Here is a 19,352-nt window from a genome sequence, read left to right as displayed (position 1 = left end):
CTATCCTCATGTAGAATCATAAAATTCATACAGAAGGCCACTCGGTCCATCAAGTCCATAACTAACCCTCCGAAGAGCATCCCACCCAGACCCGCTTCCCCACCCTATCCTTGTAACCCTGCATTTCCCTTGGCTAACGCAGCTAGCCTGCACAGCACTGGACACTATGCGCAATTAGCATGGCCAATCCACCTACACTGCTCATCTTTGGTCAATGGGAGGAAACCATAGTACCCAGAGGAAACCCATGGAGATACGGTGAGAATGTGCAAGCTCCACACAGACAGTCACCCGAGATCCCTATCCTTTGATGCAGCAATGCTAACTACTGAGCCACTATGCCAACAGAAACATTAACTCCAGATTACAGAGGAGGAAGTGCTGGATGTCTTGAAACAGTTAAAGGTGGATAAATCCCCAGGATCTGATCAGGTGTACCTGAGAACTCTGTGGGAAGCTAGAGAAGTGATTGCTGGGCCTCTTGCTGAGATATTTGTATCATTGATAGTCACGGGTGAAGTGCCGGAAGACTGGAGGTTGGCAAACGTGGTGCCACTGTTTAAGAAGGGTGGTAAAGGCAAGCCAGGGAACTATAGACTGGTGAGCCTGACCTCGGTGGTGGGCAAGTTGTTGGAGGGAATCCTGTGGGACAGGATGTACATGTATTTGGAAAGGCAAGGACTGATTCGGGATAGTCAACATGGCTTTGTGCGGGGGCAATCATGTCTCACAAACTTGATTGAGTTTTTTGAAGAAGTAACAAAGATGATTGAGGGCAGAGCAGTAGATGTGATCTATATGGACTTCAGTAAGGTGTTTGACAAGGTTCCCTATGGGAGACTGGTTAGCAAGGTTAGATCTCATGGAATACAGGGAGAACTAGCCATTTGGATACAGAACTGGCTCAAAGGTAGAGGGTGGTGGTGGAGGGTTGTTTTTCAGACTGGAGGCCTGTGACCAGTGGAGTGGCACAAGGATCGGTGCTGGGCCCTCTACTTTTTATCATTTACGTAAATGATTTGGATGTGAGCATAAGACATACAAGTTAGTAAGTTTGCAGATGACACCAAAATTGGAGGCGTAGTGGACAGCGAAAGAGGGTTACCTCCGATTACAACAGGATCTGGACCAGATGGGCCAATGGGCTGAGAAGTGGCAGATGGAGTTTAATTCAGATAAATGAGAGGTGCTGCATTTCTGGAAAGCAAATCTTAGCAGGATGTATACATTGAATGGTAAGGTCCTAGGGGGTGTTGCTGAACAAAGAGACCTTGAAGTGCAGGTTCATAGCTCCTTGAAAGTGGAGGCGCAGGTACATAGAATAGTGAAGAAGGCATTTGGTATGCTTTCCTTTATTGGTCAGAATATTCAATACAGGAGTTGGGAGGTCGTGTTGCGGCTGTACAGGACATTGGTTAGGCCACTGTTGGAATATTGCGTGCAATTCTGGTCTCCTTCATATCGGAAAGATGTGAAACTAGAAAGGGTTCAGAAAAGATTTACAAAAATGTTGCCAGGGTTGGAGGATCTGAGCTACAGAGAGAGGCTGAACAGTCTGGGGCTGTTTTCCTTAGAGAGTCGGAGGCTGAGGGGTGACCTTATAGATGTTTACAAAATTGAGGGGCATGGATAGGATAAATAGACAGGGTCGAGGAGTCCAAAACTGGAGGGCATAGGTTTAGGGTGAGAGGGGAAAGATATAAAAGAGACCTAAGGGACAACATTTTCACGCAGAGGGTGGTACGTGTATGGAATGAGCTGCCAGTGGATGTGGTGGAGGCTGGTACGATTGCCACATTTAAGAGGCATTTGGATGGGTATATGAATAGGAAGGGTTTGGAGGGATATGGGCCGAGTGCTGGCAGGTGGGATTAGATTGGGTTGGGATATCTGGTTGGCATGGATGGGTTGGACCGAAGAGTCTGTTTCCATGCTGTACATCTCTATGACTCTATAACTCAAACATTAATGTGGACAAGACTGTCCAGCAAATACAGCATACAAAATGGAATGATGTTAAGTGCACAGATGTATATGAGGGGGAGCAGTGACTTTGGAAAGTAGAGAAGAAAGGGAAGTTACCTTGTCAGTGTTATCAAGCTGGAGGCTGATGGAATGTAAGGTGAGGATAAGATGAACTTGTTTGTGGTTCTGCGAGGGAGGAAAACAAACAGGTACAGTAAATTGCAGTATCAGTAAAATTGGATAGAGATCCTAGGTTGAAGAAAAGAATTGCTATTGTAGTTTGCTTCATCACAATGGATGTGTCAGGATTTTTTTAAAAAAGGAATCCAATCCTAATAGAACTTTAGGAAGACTAATTAAGTTAGCAGTGTGGTTCTGAAAGCTTGGATTAGATACTGGTTAATGGTGTAACGTCAGAAATGGCAACAGGAATATTGCGAAAGTGAAGGGAGTTGAAGAGTTAAGACTAAAATTAGCAGCAGCTTGAGTAGGAATGGAGCAAAATGTTAATCATATATCTTGGTGAACAACTTGTATATTGATGCTCTGTATGGTCATAGTGTTGAATGATAATTCAATGCAAGAGCAAGTTCAGTTACAAACAAAAATAAAAATTGCTGAAAAATCTCAGCAGGTCTGGTAGCATCCACACTGTAGGGAATCTAATCTAATCTGCGGAGAGAAATTCGAGCTAATGTTTCAGATCCAGTGACTGCTCTTCAGAATTGATGGTAGTTAGGAAAAAAAAATCAGTTTTTATGCAGAAGCTAGAGTGGGGGGAGGATAGAGCCCAATGATAGAAGAATAGTTAGACAGATAAAATAGATAATGGTCAACTGAGGTGAACGAATGGCTGCTAATGGGGACCTTGGAGTAAGGATAGTCTGGACATATGCCCGGCCTGTTCAATCATAAAGCAGATAGAAACCAGGAAGGGAAACTGTTCGAGGAATTTTATGGCACCTTCCTCACCTGCAAAACTGCAAAACCCACTTCTACCCTTAAATACTGTTTGTGAGACATGAACTTTACAATTATGACCAGAGTTGCCACTGACCAGAAATTGTTAAACGTCCATCACTGATTATTGGAGAACTCAAATAATTTTGATGCTTTCCTTCGCCACCTGCCCTTTAAAGGCAAGAAAAAAAAGGACTTTAATGTATCTACCTGTTTTCATCACCATGTCATAAAGTCACAGAGATGTACAGCACAGAACTGACCCTTTAGTTAAACTCGTCCATGCCAACTAGATATCCTGGATAAATCTAGTCCCATTTGCCAGCATTTGGCCATTTTCCCTCTCAACTCTTCTTATTCGTATACCCATCCAGGTGCCTCATTTCCAAGCATTTTGCAGCCACCAACCACTTTTTGAAGTGTAGGGATTGTTTTGGAACTACTGTAGTGAATGGTTTGCAGTAATCTTGAAGACTGAGCTATTCAGTTTGTTACCACCTGACAAATACATGAACTTGTTTGGCTTGAGCAGGTCAGAAGATTGTCAAGTTCCATAGCACTGTTCTGTATGAAAAGCTCGTCCCAATGACACTTTTCACAGCTTTACTGCAACGATGCTTGCAAATATAACATAAAGACTCTAGAATAGAATTTAAATGCACCTGGGAATCCACACTTTCCCACAAAGAAAAATAGGGATACCTGTGTGCAATTCCTGATGAAGGGCTTGTGCCTGAAACGACAACTGTCCAGCTCCTCTGCTGCCTGACCTGCTGTGCCTTCCCAGCGCCACATTTTTTGACTCTGATCTCCAGCATCTGCAGTCATAGAGATGTACAGCATGGAAACAGACCCTTCGGTCCAACCTGTCCACGCCGACCAGATATCCCAACCCAATCTAGTCCCACCTGCCAGCACCCGACATGCAGTATGATTAATAAGTACTTGCATTTTTCAAAAGGAAAATGCTCATTAATATAGGCGGAAAATGCTGATCTACTCTATACATGTACCTGTAGTTCTTCTATAATCCGGTGGTTGTGTTCTTGTGCAACCCCGTATTATAGAAAAGCTGTGCTTTAGAAATAATGCTTAAACTGTTGGTGATGCAATCATGTCACAGCCAACACACGTTTTAAAAGTTTGCACTTTCGAAATAGTGTCCCCAATTTGTCAATTGCGTTAGTGAATTCGCATTAACGAAATGTTCATTTTAACAGAGCGACCTGTAGTAAGATAATTTAGCTTAATAACATGTATTTATCCAATTTGTATTTACTTAAAAGTTGATCATTATTAGAATGTGAGGAAATTGCCAACCTTTTCAAGAACTTGCTGGAAATGGAGAAGAGAATAGGGAATTAGCTACTGGATGGAATATCTATGATTTTTGTGTTAATTTAGATTAGATTGGATTACCTACAGTGTGGAAACAGGCCATTCAGCCTAACAAGTCCACACTGACCCTCCAAAGAGTCACCCACCAAGACCTATTCCCCCTGACTAATGCACCTAAACACAATGGGCAATTTAGCATGGCAGTTCACCTGGCCTGCACATCTTTGGACTGTGGGAGGAAACCAGAGCACTCAGAGGAAACCCACGCAGGCACAGCGAGAATGTGCAAACTCCACACTGACAGTTGCCTGAGGCTGGAATTGAACCCAGGTCCCTGGTACTGTGAGGCAACAGTGCTAACCACTGAACCACCGTGCCGCCCATCTGCTAATGGTTTTTGAATTAGAATATTTATCGCAGGACAGAGAAGAAAGGTGGTACACCAGCCATTCTTCTGGATTGACCTTTTTTTTAATAAAAACAAACATTTGGTAAAGATATGGCTGTGCTCTCCTTTTATACTTTCATGTTCTGGAGATTACAATCAATTTGGGTCAGGGTGACAAACTGATTTTCACTCTCTTGGATTTATTCAGAGATGTGGCCCAGACTCTGCCAAGCTGTACTTGGCACATTGCTAAGTGTTGTACAAAAACAGAATATTGCAGATGCTGTTCAGTTCTGATGAAGAGTAAGAATCCAATACATAATTCTGTTTTTGTCTCCAGTGATTTTGTGGGATTTGCTGTGTATTGCCAGCATTTTTGTTTTTTAAAATCAGGAGATCAACGCACGTCTTGATGTTCGATTTTGTTTTTGCAGAAGTGTAACATTGCTGATATTGGAAATGCTAATTTTATATCTACAGCTTTGATTGTGGAAATACATTGTCACTTCTTAGAATTTAAAAAGATGGCATTTACAAACATTGGTCATTTCAAAGTGCTTTACATCAAATAAAGGACTTTTGAAGTATTATTGTAGCATGGGAAAAACAGCAAGCACTGTGCTGAAAGTAATATGAGAATAATGAGATATTTTTCTTTAAGTTGCTGATTTGAGAGTGATTACCAGGGATATTCGAATAAAATTCTCTTGTTTTTCAATATAGTCCAAAGCATCTTTAATGTTCATTTTGGGAGTATTTTGTTAATGTGGTTTTATGTCTACGTTAAAGAGTTTGGGTTCAAGTCAGACTGGTCGAGGAGAAGACAAAGTCAGTGACTGTCAGTAGGTTAGGGCCTTTTTTTTTAAAAGCACTGCTTATTATATGTTAAGACAAAACATTACAATACATTGGAGCCTGGTATACCTCTGATTACAATGTTACTGTTGCATTTATTGAAAGACTATTCTGTAACCTGTACGACCTAATACTCATCAGTCTGCTCCACATTGAGTTTCTCATTCGGGTTCCTATCTAATGAACTGTGCTCACACTGTGCTATTTATGCCTAGTGAGGAATATCCGTGACATGATTACAAGGTTGCTCCAGGGTTCTATACCCCCTATGCAGCAAAGTAGCTCGGGCTTTAGGTAACATTTCAACAATGCATTGAGTGTGCTGAAATCTCTGCAATGGAAGTTGAGCCTGCTGGTTCTGATTTAAGTTGAATGTGTTATAAACTAAGCTACATCTGTCACTCTTCTGAAAAACACAGGAGAATGGAAATCAACTCTGACCCAAAAAAGTTTGGTATTATCTTCCTCCTCTAGTTTATTTGCATTTATCTAATCTTTTGCATCCCAGACAATACTTATGGGTTGTTTCATTTGTGATTCTTGTAAAAATACATACACTGCTTTCACCAGTTACCAAGGGCAGTGTACAAGTCTCAGCTCACTTCATCAGTGACCATCAATCCATGATCAGGCCAGAAATGAATCCATTTGTTGACTGCATAATGTTTAGTTCAGATTGCAGTTCCTCAAGTACAATAATGAGGAACTTGAGGTGGGAAAAACTGGATGCTATTTAGATTTGACCAATGACTGATCAACTCCATTATGAGAGAATCTAACTATCTCGCCAAGAAAGAAAATTAAATTGTTATCACAAAATTGTCCACTATCAATATCCTGAGGAGTCACTTTGATTACATAAATGTTGTGGCTAATAGAGCAGATCAGCGGTTGAATATGTTGTGTCAACTCACTCAACAATTTACTCTGGAAATTTTCCTTACTCATCTACATGGAGCAAATCAGGAGTGATGCGTTGCTGTCCACTTTTTTTGGATCATGGGGCTATACTGGCATTCTGAATTAGAGATCATGAGGACAAAGCCATATGTTTGATTTTCACCTCATTAAACCTAAAAATCCATCCCACTCAACTGTGTGCAATGGTCGCACTCTGTGTATTGTGGAAATATCTTCCGCAACAGTTTGCAAGCCCATGTAAAATTATTATGGTAAGGATTCTTATCCATACTCTTTCTTTAATCAGTTTCCCCTATATCATAGTCTGGATTTGTCTATAGGTACTAATCACTTATGTACCACGCCAGGATAATCCTTCAGATCTCAATTCCTTTGAGAGGAGTTTGAAAGGTAGATGAACAGTTAAAGAAATGCAAATTTCAGCATCTAAAAGATACCTAATTGCAAGGAAGGGCAAACATTTCTCTTCAAAAGAGTTTAAAATTCCAGGGTATTTTTAAAACCGAATACTTTCCAAAGCATTTCACTGAACGCTAACGCACCTGACTTCTGCAAATCTCGCCTTGTACTTGCATTCTGTGAACAAAATAACATTGTGGAATTGCAATCATTGGGGCTTGGCTGTAAGAGATGGAGTAAAACCAGCATCTGCTGAGCTTTGAAAGGAAATTCATGTGCATGTGTGTAATTGTAGTAATGGAGTGTGTTAGGGTATGCAACATTTTAATCTTGGTCCTCATCTGTGGGAAGTAGGCTGAGCTAGTTGTGACCTTTTATACAAAAAGAAAACAACGTGGGCAGGTTATAATGTAGCAGAGTATCTTCATTTGAGACTTTGATCTGTAGTTCGTAAAGAGCAAATTGAGCTAACCCTGTGTAGGTTTAAAAGCTTTCTCCGACTTTGACACAGTAACCTCAGAGACGCTACTCAAAACAGCATGTGACCTCCTGTAAGTGAGGTGGAGCCAGGCAATAAAGCAACTGCCACAATGCAGGAAGTGAGTACAATTAAACATTTCCCAGCAATAACGCAAAGCTTTTGTTTAAAGCTGTCTGGACTTCAGTGCCCTTTTAATCAAATCTCCCTTGCCTCCTTCGCGCCCTTCACTGCCGCCAACATAACTACTGAACTTTTTTTTGTGCAACTTTACATTGCATTAATTGTTTCTTTACAAGATGCGTTAATTCTTTCTCACCACAGGTACTCCCAAATCTAAGTATGCCCAGCATTTTCTATTTCTATCTCTGATTTTCCAACATTTCTAACACTTGTTTAATGGTGTGATTTTTCAAAAAAAGATTCAAGTTCTCAGTGTCATGAGCAGCACTCCTTTATCAGCATACAATGAAAAAGGGTTCATCTAATTTGCTGCTTTGAATTGTTGTGTATGCAAACATTGTGACCAATATCAACACCTGTACTTCAAAAGGAATGCTTTGTTTCCAGCAGGTGTTTTGCAAATACATAAATGTTACTTGTTCTTTTTACAGTGCTTCCAACTTTACAAATGTAGTTTTAATGTATTCTGCAGCAGCCAAGCTACAGTAACTATCGAAAGCAGTAGATAGTTGCACACAATATTTCTTATTCTCAATTTTGTATTCCCCATCTTGTTTCATCCATTTCTGATAGTGAAAACAGTTGGAGAGGAATGTATACAACTACAAAGGGTAACCATAATGCCAAAACTCATGAAATTACAGAAAGATCTGTGTGCTTCTGCTGTAGAAGAATGAATCATTCAGCAAGAATATTTTTCATTTGGATAATTCTTGGTTTGAAAATAATCAATTATAATTAATTGTTTTAGACTGGTGAGATTTTGATCTCTACAGAAATGTTTTAGAGGATAGTTTAACAAAATATTTTTACACAGAACAGAAACTCTCAAGTGTTACTTTTTCCAGGAAGTAATTCAAAATTAATTTTGAACTGACCATTTGAATACAAATTGATTGTAAGAATAGGTGGGGAAATTCAGACTGCTGGTTTTGAACGGAGTCATTCAAATACCTACTGTGATATACATAAACATTTTTGAATATGTTTGTATAGATTTGAATACTAGAATACATTAATTCCATTACCTCTCTGTGATACCACAGTCCCAAAATGTGTCTTTGCTGTGAGCTGTTATATGCCTCTAAGATAATTTGCAGTAACCTAAAACAGGCTATGTGAGCCCAAGTGCAGACTGGACTCTTGCTTGTTGCCCCCTTCTCACCTGGTTGTGATTTCCACAGTGGTGTCGTGAAATATATCTTGTCAATTCCTGTTAGCATTTTGTTTCTTAAAAAAAAAGTTTTTTGTTTGCCTTTCAGTAGATTCCTAACACTTCAATTTGTACTGTTTAATGAATATTGTACCTTTTTAAATCCCTCCATGAGTGGAACTATTTGCACGTGGCCATAAAAGGAGGATGGTAACTTGGATACTTAATTAGCCTAGGAAAAGAAACCTAGTGATGATTTGGAAATGTTTTGACAGGAGAGAAGCTTTCAGTGAGAAAGCTTTCAGGAGTCAGTTTTCAAGGGCTGCCACGCCATGTGGGAAATTTGTGTATCAAGCTGCAAAAGCTGCTGTTGGGCAAAAAAAGGACATTTGTTTTGTGGGTTCTCTGTGCTCATCAGTGTTAACCATTCCCTTTACCCATCCCCTCCCCAAAAAAAAAACAACAGACATGCACAGGCACTCATTCCAACTCTCCAAGATTACCTTCACTCACTTGTGTCCAGCTCCATGTGATGATCTTCATTGGGAATTGTGTGTAGTTCCAGCAGTGGCATTGTTCTTGATTGGTGCTGTTGACTTCTTAGATGCCAGTCATTTGATGCCAGAGGGATGGATATTCTGGTTCCAGCATATTAATAGTCAATTGACTGTTGTATTTCAGTGCAGCAGTTGTTGTTCTCCTGGGTAGACTCCCCAAAGAGTATGACACACTGTAAAGTCCATCCCATTAATTCACTTAGATTAGCTGGCTGCTTAGTGAATGACCCCATTCAGGCCACAAGTGTGACTTCAGGCTTCTAGTTGCTTGTCATTTAGATTTTCAACCACAAGTCCACTCTTAACTCTCAGTTCTCTGCCTCCGACTGAATCGTAGACATTTACAGCACAACGAGAGGTTATTCAGTACGCTGTGTCTGCACTGGTCAACAAAGATTAGACTATGCTCATTCCATTTTCCAGTTGTTGGCCTATAGCCCTGGAGGCTATGGTAATGCTTGTGCATACCTAAATATTGCTTAAAAGTTAGAGTTTCTGACTCGGGCAGTGAGTGAACACATTTCTCCTCCACTCTCCTCTTGGACTTCTACCTCTTACCTTAAATCTGTGTCACTTAGTTACTGACCCCCTATACAAATGGAAAATGTACTTTCCTATCAATCTTTTATACTTCTATAAGGTTCACTCTCGATCTTTGTTCCAGGGTAAACAACTCCAGCGTATTCAAAAACAAATGCAGAAATTGCTGGAGACACTCAGTAGATCCGGCAGCATCAGTGAAGAGAAATCACGAGTTAACAGTTCAGGTCCGGTGATTCTTCCTCAGATGCGTTTTGAGGAAGGATTCCCGGACCTGAAACATTAACTCTGAGTTCTCTTCACAGATCCTGCCAAACCTGCTGAGCTTTTCCAGCAATTTTTGTGTTTTGTTTCTGATTTGCAACATTCACAGTTCTTTTGGTTTTTATCCAGCATATTCAGACTTAGCTTATGGCTCAGGCCCTCAGTCCAGGCAGCATTTTGGTAAATTGTTCATCAAAACTCCATGTAATTTGAACTTTTCAATTATGCTTCAGTCTCAGCATTGAGTCTAAGTAATCTCTGTGCCTTCTTTTTGGACGGTAGTTGTTGATGATTCTGCTGTTCTTATAGTACCTTTAGACCGTTCTTTTGTTTCTTATTCTATTGCCATTATCTACTTGACCATTAATCTGTCTTCCACCTTAGTTCAGACTATGAATTGGTATCCACACTTCCTCACATCTTTTCTGTTCTGTGCTTGCTTCACACCTATTTTCTAGTTATAGAGTCAGAGTCATACAGTGGAGAAGAGGCCCTTTGGCCATCAAGCCTGCACTGACCTAGCTACACTAATTCCACTTTCTAGCACTTGCTCTATAGCCTTTCATGTGATGACATCTCAAGTGCTCATCCACATGCTCTTTAAAGGTTGTGTAGTTTCTCCCTGTACTACCCTCCCAGGCAGTTTGTTCCAGATTCTCGCCACACACTGGATGATGATAACTTTAGCTCAAATCCGTTCTCAACCTGTTGCCCTTCATCTTTAAAATTATACCCCTTGTATTGATCCTCCAACTGAAGAGAACAGATGCTTCCCATCCAACCTGCTAGTGATCATCTACTCTTCTGACCAACCCTATATCTCCTTGAAGCCCACCACCTTAACTACTAACTATTCAACTAATCTTTGTATCATCCATGCACTTTGTCATTCACCCACGTGTTCTCATCTATATGTTTTATCTACTTAGAGTCATAGAGATGTACAGCACGGAAACCGACCCTTCGGTCCAACTTGTCTATGCAGACCAGATATCCCATCCCATCCCAGTCTAGTCCCACCTGCCAGCACCTGGCCCATATCCTCGAAACCCTTCCTATTCATATACCCATCCAAATGCCTCTTAAATGTTGCAATTGTACTAGCCTCCACCACTTTCCCTGGCAGTTCATTTCAAACACGTACCATCTGCATGAAAAAGTTGCCCCTTAGGTCTCTTCTGTATCTTTCCCCTCTCACCCTAAATTTATGCCCTCTAGTTCTGGACTCCCCGACTCCAGGGAAAGGACTTTATCTATTTATCCTATCCATGCCCCTCATGATTTTATAAGCCTCTGTAAGGTCACCCCGCAGCCTCCGATGCTCCAGGGAAAACAGCCCTAGCCTAGTCAACCTCTCTTTCTAGCTCAAATCTTCCAACCCTGGCAACATCCTTGTAAATCTTTTCTGAACCCTTTAAAATTTCACAACATCATCTTTCTGATAGGAAGGAGACCAGAATTGCACGTAGTATTCCAACAGTGGCCTAATCAATGTCCTGTACAGCTGCAACATGACCTCCCAACTCCTGTACTCAATACTCTGACCAATAAAGGAAAGCATATCAAACACCGCCTTCACTATCCTATCTACCTGCGACTCCACTTTCAAGGAGCTATGAACCTGCACTCCAAGGTCTCTTTATTCAGCAACACTCCCTAGGACCTTACCATTAAGTGTGTAAGTCCTGTTAAGATTTGCTTTCCCAAAATGCAGCACCTCACATTTATCTGAATTAAACTCCATCTGCCACTTCTCAGCCCCATAGACCCATCTGATCAAGATCCCGTTTTAATCTGAGGTAAACTGTCCACTACACCTCCAATTTTGGTGTCATCTGCAAACTTACTAACTATACCTCTTATGTTCACGTCCAAATCATTTATATAAGTGAAGAAAAGTAGTGGACCCAGCACTGATCATTGTGGTACGCACTGGTTACAGGCCTCCAGTCTGAAAAAGAACTGATTAGATTAGATTACTTGCAGTGTGGAAACAGGCCCTTCGGCCCAACAAGTCCACACCAACCCGCCGAAGAGCACCCACCCAGACTCATTCCCCTACATTTACCCTTGCACCTAACACTAGGGGCAATTTAGCATGGCCAATTCACCTAATCTGCCCATTTTTGGACTGTGGGAGAAAACCAGAGCACCCGGAGGAAACTCTCACATACACAGGGAGAATGTGCAAACTCCACACAGTCGCCTGAGGTGGGAATTGAACCTGGGTTTCTGGCGCTGTGAGGGAGCAGTGCTAACCATTGTGCCACCGTGCCGCCCACAAACATGAATGTTTTCCTGAAATGTTCACTATTTCTCTCTCCACAGATTCTGTCTGCAGGGTATTTTCAACCCTTCCAGTTTTTGTTTGATATTTCCCTCATTTGAAGCATTCCTATATTTTGAGTTGCACGAAGCAATGTTCATAATTGAAGGATATTATATTTACATATTTTTGTTCAACTGAGTAGGTTTCTTTTTTTTCTCCACATTTCCAGACCATGATGACTGAATGTTTGCATTGATTGAAGGGCCCTTTACAAGATTAGATGTTAAGCTAAGTTCCCACATTTCAGTGAAAGTAAAATATTTGAGAACAATGTGCAAGGAATGAGGAAGATTTTCCAAAATTCTAGTTAATCTTCCTTCCAACCAGTACAAATAGATCTGAAGAAAAGAGACAATATGTTAACTGTTCTGGTTTCCATAGATGATGCCAGAACTGCTGAGTTTCTCCAGCACTTTGTTTTTATTTTCAATTTCCAGTATCAGTATTTTGCTTTTATTAGTAAAAACTAACTAGCTGGTCAGTCATCTCACTTGCTATCCATGAGACTTCTGTTTGCAAAGTTCCTCCCATGTTTGCTTTAATAAGCAATTACTAACAATTTTTTTTAAAACCCGGACCCATTTTGAACTCCCAAAATGTGTTTCATCCCATTAACTTCTGGAACAGAACCTAAAGGGGGATTTTTGCCTGGACACATCTTGACGATGATCAAACACTGTATGAACTACCTCTTTATCCGGCTTAATATATCAATCTTTCTACCCAAGAATTTTTGTACTTAGTATTACAACAGGGGGTAAACCCTTCTTCTTAATTTTAAAACCAGCAACATAGAAAAGATTTATCCCAAGCTGTAATCTGTAAACATTCGAGTGGCCAAGAACTATTTAAAGTAAAAATTAACAACTTATTTCTTATTTCAAAAATAATTAACAACTATTTACAATTTATTACTCTAACTTATCTGTTACCTTCCCTTCTATAATACTAGTCCAATAAAACTCCCAAGTAAGATTTACAAAACCAAAACTACTACTTTCAAAGCTAGACAGCTTTCGGGTCATCTATTTGGATCTTCTTGTGTCGTCGTTTTTGTCAGTAGATTGTCTCTCTAGGTCAGTGTTGAGGTTTTTCTCTGCGCAAACTCCTTCTCCAGACAGGTGCCTCTCAGAGAGTTCTGACTAACAGTCTACAGTTGTTGGTCTGGTGGCAGTTCTCCTCCCAACTGTTCAATTTCCCCTGGTCTGTGTCATTGGCTTTTAAGGTTGTCAATATACTGATTTCAATCTTGATTGGAGTTTGGTATTTTTCGAGGTATAATTTAAACTGATTGGCCTAATTCGATTATGTTTTGTCACTTCCAGGCAACCAGTTATCCCAGTAGCTGGAGCACATGTTACATTGTGTTCTATTGAGAACACCTGGTGCTGTCACTGCGACCTTTTACTCTCTCAAAAAGTATAGTACACCCACATCTTCATAACACTTAGGACCTATCAAAATGTTGTTGGTGTCTGTGAAACAGTACCCAAAAAGACCAACTCAAGAGAAAAGTGGAGAAAATTGGGGGGGAAAACATAACTTCTAGAAGTGGATTCTTCATGCCATTTTTTGTTTTTTTCAAAATATTGTGGGCACTTGCAGAATGCAGAAGTGTGAAATGTGTAGGGGGAAGCAGTGTCGCGTAGTATGTTTGGGTGAAGGCAGTAAGATTGTAGGTGGGGAAGTGTCCATTACGTAAGTATTTTCACAAAAGCCCAGTAGCCTGCTGCACTCCTGTTGTCATGAGGAGGTGGAACCCTGTAAGTAAAAATAAAGCTATGTGTTGTTATCTGTGCTAGGGAGACCATCATAACCAAAACCATGCTTGACTTTGATGTGTTAAAAGTTTTCTTTCAATAGCACAAATGTCTGGTTTACTAAATTGATTGCACCTCACTATTGAATTAGATTATGGAATAAAACTTGTTACATGGAAGAGTTCTGTAAAGTTGGAGCAGATCTGTCGATTAGGGATGTCTAAAGGAGGCCCCATTTCTACTTCAAACAAGATAAGGATACAACATAATGGTTCCATTTAAAATGAATATAGAATTCTTCAGTGATCTGGCTAACATTCCTCCACAATCTTGCGTTGCTACATAATGAAAAGGAACTCATATCATATTTGAAGCACTGTTTGTTAAACTTTTTTTTTTACATGCAAGGTTGGGCAGTGAGAATGTGTTTGACTAAGGATCATCATAATTTATCCCAATCATGTATTACTGTAACATTTACAGAAGCAGGTGTTGTAGTCAATCACAGACCCTTGTTTAAATTTTGTCCTCTTCAGAGCCAAGGGATGCTTAAGTCAATTTCAATACTGCCACCTCTGCCCCAGCTGAAATCTGTTAATTTATTACATCACATGATTTCAAACTGTGACCATACCACTCAGTAATTTTATGCATTAATAGTTCTTGATTGACTCTTTTTCTGCAGAAGTTACCGAAACGTTTTTAAAAATTGTTGTGAAAATGATTTAGCACCACCAGAAATGCATTCTTTGCCATTTTCATTAAAAAAAAGTTTTTGTTTTGAATAAGTCAAACAGACCTTCCTCTTAGACAGCTTTCAATTCCCTGATTGTTGGATGTAATTTAGTCATAATTTCATCATTAATCAGTCATATACTGTATTGATTCATACATTGATAATATGTTGCCTTCTCCAAAAACAAAGGTGTGATTAATTTGAAACTTTTAATTGATCCTTTTACAACTAAAAATTCATAGCACAGTTGGCCCTCATTGTTAGCAGCAGACGTCTTTGATCACAAGCATAATTTTGAGACATTTCAGCAAGTTATTGCATTTTGTGTAATTTGAACCTTTTTTAATTTACTCTTAGAATAATTGGGTCAGCAATTATTACCTATTCTTTGTTGTCTTTGAAGGTGGTGATGTGCTGCTGCTTTGAACTGTTGCAGTTGATTCACAATGAGGGCGGGAGTCCCATGCTTTTGACTAACTGCTACTGAAAGCATAGTGATCCTAGTTCCAATTCAGCATGGTTTCTGACTCAAATGGGAATTTATCGCGGGTGGTGTCTCCATATGTCAGTTATCATGAAAATTGGAGGGTAATAGCCTTGGGTTTGGAAGATGCTGTTGAAGACAGCATGTTATGTTGAATTTCTGCGGTGTATTGTACATGGTATCTACTGCTGTCAGTGAGTGTTGGTGGTAGAGGGAGTGAATGTTTTTGGACTTTGTGTCAAATAAGTGAGCTGTTCAGTCCTGCTTGGAGTCAAACTTGTTCAATATTGTTGGAGTTGTATTCATCCAGCCAAGCTGAGAGTATTCAATTACACTTCTGACTTGTATTCTGTAGATGATAGGTTTTGGGGAGTCCAAGGTGAATTATTCGCTGAACGATTCTTAGCATCTGACCTGCTCTTGTAACAGTAATATTTATTATGTCTAATCCAGTTCAGTACCTGTTCAAAGGTAATCCCCGGAATGTTGTTAGTGGGAGGATTCGGTTTTAATGACAATGCAAGAGCAGTGATTAGATTCTCATGCTGGAGATGGTCATTGGGTGACACTTGTGTAGGTTAGGGTTAGGTGTTACATGCCACTTGTCAGTCCAAACTTGGTTATTATCCTGATATGCTGCATATGGATGTAAACTACTTCAATATCTGATGAATCATGGATGGTGCTGAACATTGGTCAATCATCGCTGAACAACCCCATTTATGACCTTGTGATGAAGGAACAATCATTAATGAAGCAGCTGAAAATAGTTGGGCTCAGGTCACTACCTTGTTAGAAGCTCTTGTGGCATAATGGCCTCAGAGCCAGAAGCCCTGCGTTCAAGTCCCACCTGTTCCAGAGGGTTGTAATAACTTCTCCAAGCAGGTTGATTTGAAAATGTGTTAAATATTCTGTAGTAAGATAAGTGTTAGTGTATTTTGCTGCTTTTTATCAGTGCTGATTAAGGAAAAACTGTTATACCTAACTCCAACTATAGTTGATATTTTGGAAGGATGAATGAAATAATGGAATTGGGTATTTTTGATAATTTGACAGCCGAATTAGAGTCACTAGAAATCTGGTGGATGGGATGAAATGGCAATGGAGGAGTGACAGTGGATAGCATCAGAAGGGTGCCTTGAGAGGCAGTGGGCACAATTGGTTAAGTATACAAAATTGACCACAAATATCATGCAGATCTACGCTAGTTGTTAAATCAGTGATCTTCACAATATGGCTTATTCTTCTTTATGAACAATTATAGTTTAAAGCAATAATCAAACATTGAGACACATCCATCTTTCTTTTGAAAATTACATGAGAGTTGTTTGAGATTGACACCTGGTTTATTGTGGTCTAGTATCCGCTTAAGACAATAGACTTTCTTTCCATTTAAACATGTATCTCCCTATGCATTCCAAGTTCCAAAGTCCCATTTCAGAAAATCGCATAGTAAGCAGCACCCCTATTCAACTCATTGTGCTTCTGCTCACTCAGAAACAGCTATCAAATTAGTCCCATTCCCAACATTTTGCTTTGTTGCCCTTGTAAGTTTTAACTTTTATAGTTTGTGTATCTCTAATTTCCTTTGAAAATTAACATTGAATCTGCTTCCTTTTCAGGCTGTGAATTCCAAATTTCTCTCTCACAGTATATGCATTTTTTAAAAACCCTTCTCTCTCCACATGTTCTTTTGCCACTTAATCTAAATCTGTGCCTTCCTGTAGAGGGCTGTTTCTTCTTTAATCAAATGCTTCATAATGTTTACCACTGCTGTAAAATTTCCCCTTCTGTGCTCAAAGGAGAAAAATTTCAACTTATTTGGCCTCTCCCCAAAACCTGTCTCGTTCCTTCTATGAATGTTTTCTCCTCCACCAATGCTGTTAATCTGTTCCATATTCTTTCTACTATTCTTAGTTTATTTTAAGCAAGATTCCTTCGATACATAAGCCAAGTAATCTGGACAAAAAAACTGAAAGAACTGCAGATTCTGGAAATCTGAAACAAAAACAGAAATTGCTGCAAAATCTCAGCAGTTCTGGTACCGTCTGTGCAGTCAAATAATCTGGATGCCCACAATTTTAAATAGTAGATCAATGATCCGAAATGGTGCTTTTTAAAAATGTATTCAGGTGATGTGGGCTTCATTGGTTTGGCCAGCATTTACTGTCCATTCTTGATTGCCCTTCAGAAGATAATGTTGAGCTCCCTTCTTCCTGCACTGTAATCCAGTGGTTTAGGTACACCCACAATGCTGTCAACAAAGGAGTTCCAGGATTTTGATCCAGTAACACTGAAAGAATGGTGAAAAAAAGTTAGGGTGTTGAATGGCTTGGTGAAGAACTTGCAAATGATCATGCTCTCATGTATTTGCTGTCCTTTTCCTTTCAGGTGATTGTGAAAGTGTTGTCTAAGAAGTCTTGGTGAATTTGGAGGAGGCAGTGGTCTTGTGATATGGTCACTGGACTGTTAATCCAGAGTCCCAGGTAATGTTTTGGGGACTCAGGTTTAAATCCCACTATGGCACATGGTAGAATTTGAATTCAATAAAAATCTAGAATTATGAGTCTAATGATGTCAGGAAAAAAACATCTGGTTCACTAATGTTCTTTAGGGAAGGAAACTGCCATCCTTACCTAGTCTGGCCTACATGTGTCTCCAGACCCATAGCGGGCGCAGCGGCTCAACAGTTAGTACTGCTGTCTCTCAGCGCCAGGAATCCGAGTTTGATTCCAGTCTTGGGTAATGTCTGTGTAGAGTTTTCACATTCTCCCCGTGTCTGCATGGGTTTCATCTGGGTGCTCCAGTTTCCTCCCACAATCCAAAGATGTGCACGTTAGTGAATTGGCTATGCTAAATTGCCCATACTGTTCAGGGATGTGTAGGTTAGGTGCATTAGTCCAGGGTAAATATAGGATAATAGGGGAGGGGAATGGATCTGGGTGGGTTACTCTTTGGGAGGGTCAGTGTAGACTTGTTGGGCTGAAGGCCTGTTTCCACACTCCAGGAATTCTATGATTCTATGAATGTGGTTGACTCTTAACTGCCCTCTGGACAAGTAGGGATGACCAATAAATGCTGGTCCAGCCAGTGATGCTCACATCCAATGAGAAACAAAAAAATGCACTACTTTTTGTAGATGGTACACATTGCTGTTACTGAGAGTCAGTGAAGGGAGTGAGAGTTTGTAGCAGTGGTGCAAATCAAGAGGACATCCTGGATGGTGTAGAGCTGCTTGTATTGTTGGAGCTGCACATATCCAGTATTACATTATGCTCCTGACTTGTGCCTTGTAGATGATGGACAGGCTTCAGTGCGACCATACTTTGGCATTTTGACTTGTGATTTCTACTATACAGTGGTGGCTACATTTAAATAGTGCTTGTTGATTATAACCTAAATTTGTAAAAGGTGCTACTTCAGTAGTAGTTAATACATGGATCTTACCCCTTGGACTTCAATTTTATCCATCAAAGAAAAGTACACTTAGATTCAAGTCATAGAATCAAAGAATCCCTATAGTATGGAAACAGATCATTTGGCCCAACAAGTCCACACCAACCCTCTGAAGAGATTCCCACCCAGACTCATACCCTATCCCTATAACCTTGCATTTTTCCCATGGCTAATGCACCTAACCTACACATCGCTGAACACTGGGCAATTTACCTTGGCCAATCCACCTAACTTATGAAGTAAATTGTTGGAGTCAAACAAGAGCCATCTTGTATCAAAACCAGACTGAGATCTCAGAATTTCAGTGTCATGTTAATAATAAATTAAAAATACATGTAGTCTGTTGTGTTTAGTCAGGACTGCTAAATCGCACCTGCCACGGTGTAAGCATTAAAGCCCAGATTTTGCAGTTCGTAATACCGCTCGCTCTCATATTGAATAAATCTATAGATGAATCTGCCACAGTTCCCATTGTGATGAAAGATACATTATAAACATTTAAATTGTGGGCAGCACGCTGGCACAGTGGTTAGCACTGCTGCCTCACAGCGCCGGAGACCCGGGTTCAATTCCTGCTTCAGGTGTT

At 40.1% G+C, this 19,352-nt stretch overlaps 1 protein-coding gene across 5 annotated transcripts in view; it reads left to right on the top strand.

The window, feature by feature from the left end:
- LOC122565424 (guanine nucleotide-binding protein G(I)/G(S)/G(O) subunit gamma-7-like) overlaps nucleotides 1-19,352 on the top strand; it is a 189,134-nt gene that overhangs the window by 75,515 nt on the left and 94,267 nt on the right. The window contains exon 1 of one of the 5 annotated variants that reach the window (XM_087975986.1): nucleotides 7,405-7,425. The exons of the other annotated variants lie outside the window; for them this stretch is intronic. The gene's annotated coding sequence lies outside the window, so the exon portion shown is untranslated. Of the gene's footprint in view, nucleotides 1-7,404; nucleotides 7,426-19,352 lie in introns of those variants that run through there. 5 annotated transcript variants of the gene reach the window in all.

This window comes from Chiloscyllium plagiosum, unplaced genomic scaffold (assembly GCF_037043375.1).
Source record: "Chiloscyllium plagiosum isolate Xiang-an unplaced genomic scaffold, Cpla_swu_hap1 HiC_scaffold_28, whole genome shotgun sequence".
Classification (NCBI taxonomy): domain Eukaryota; kingdom Metazoa; phylum Chordata; class Chondrichthyes; order Orectolobiformes; family Hemiscylliidae; genus Chiloscyllium; species Chiloscyllium plagiosum.
This window is presented reverse-complemented; position numbering and strand designations above follow the sequence as displayed.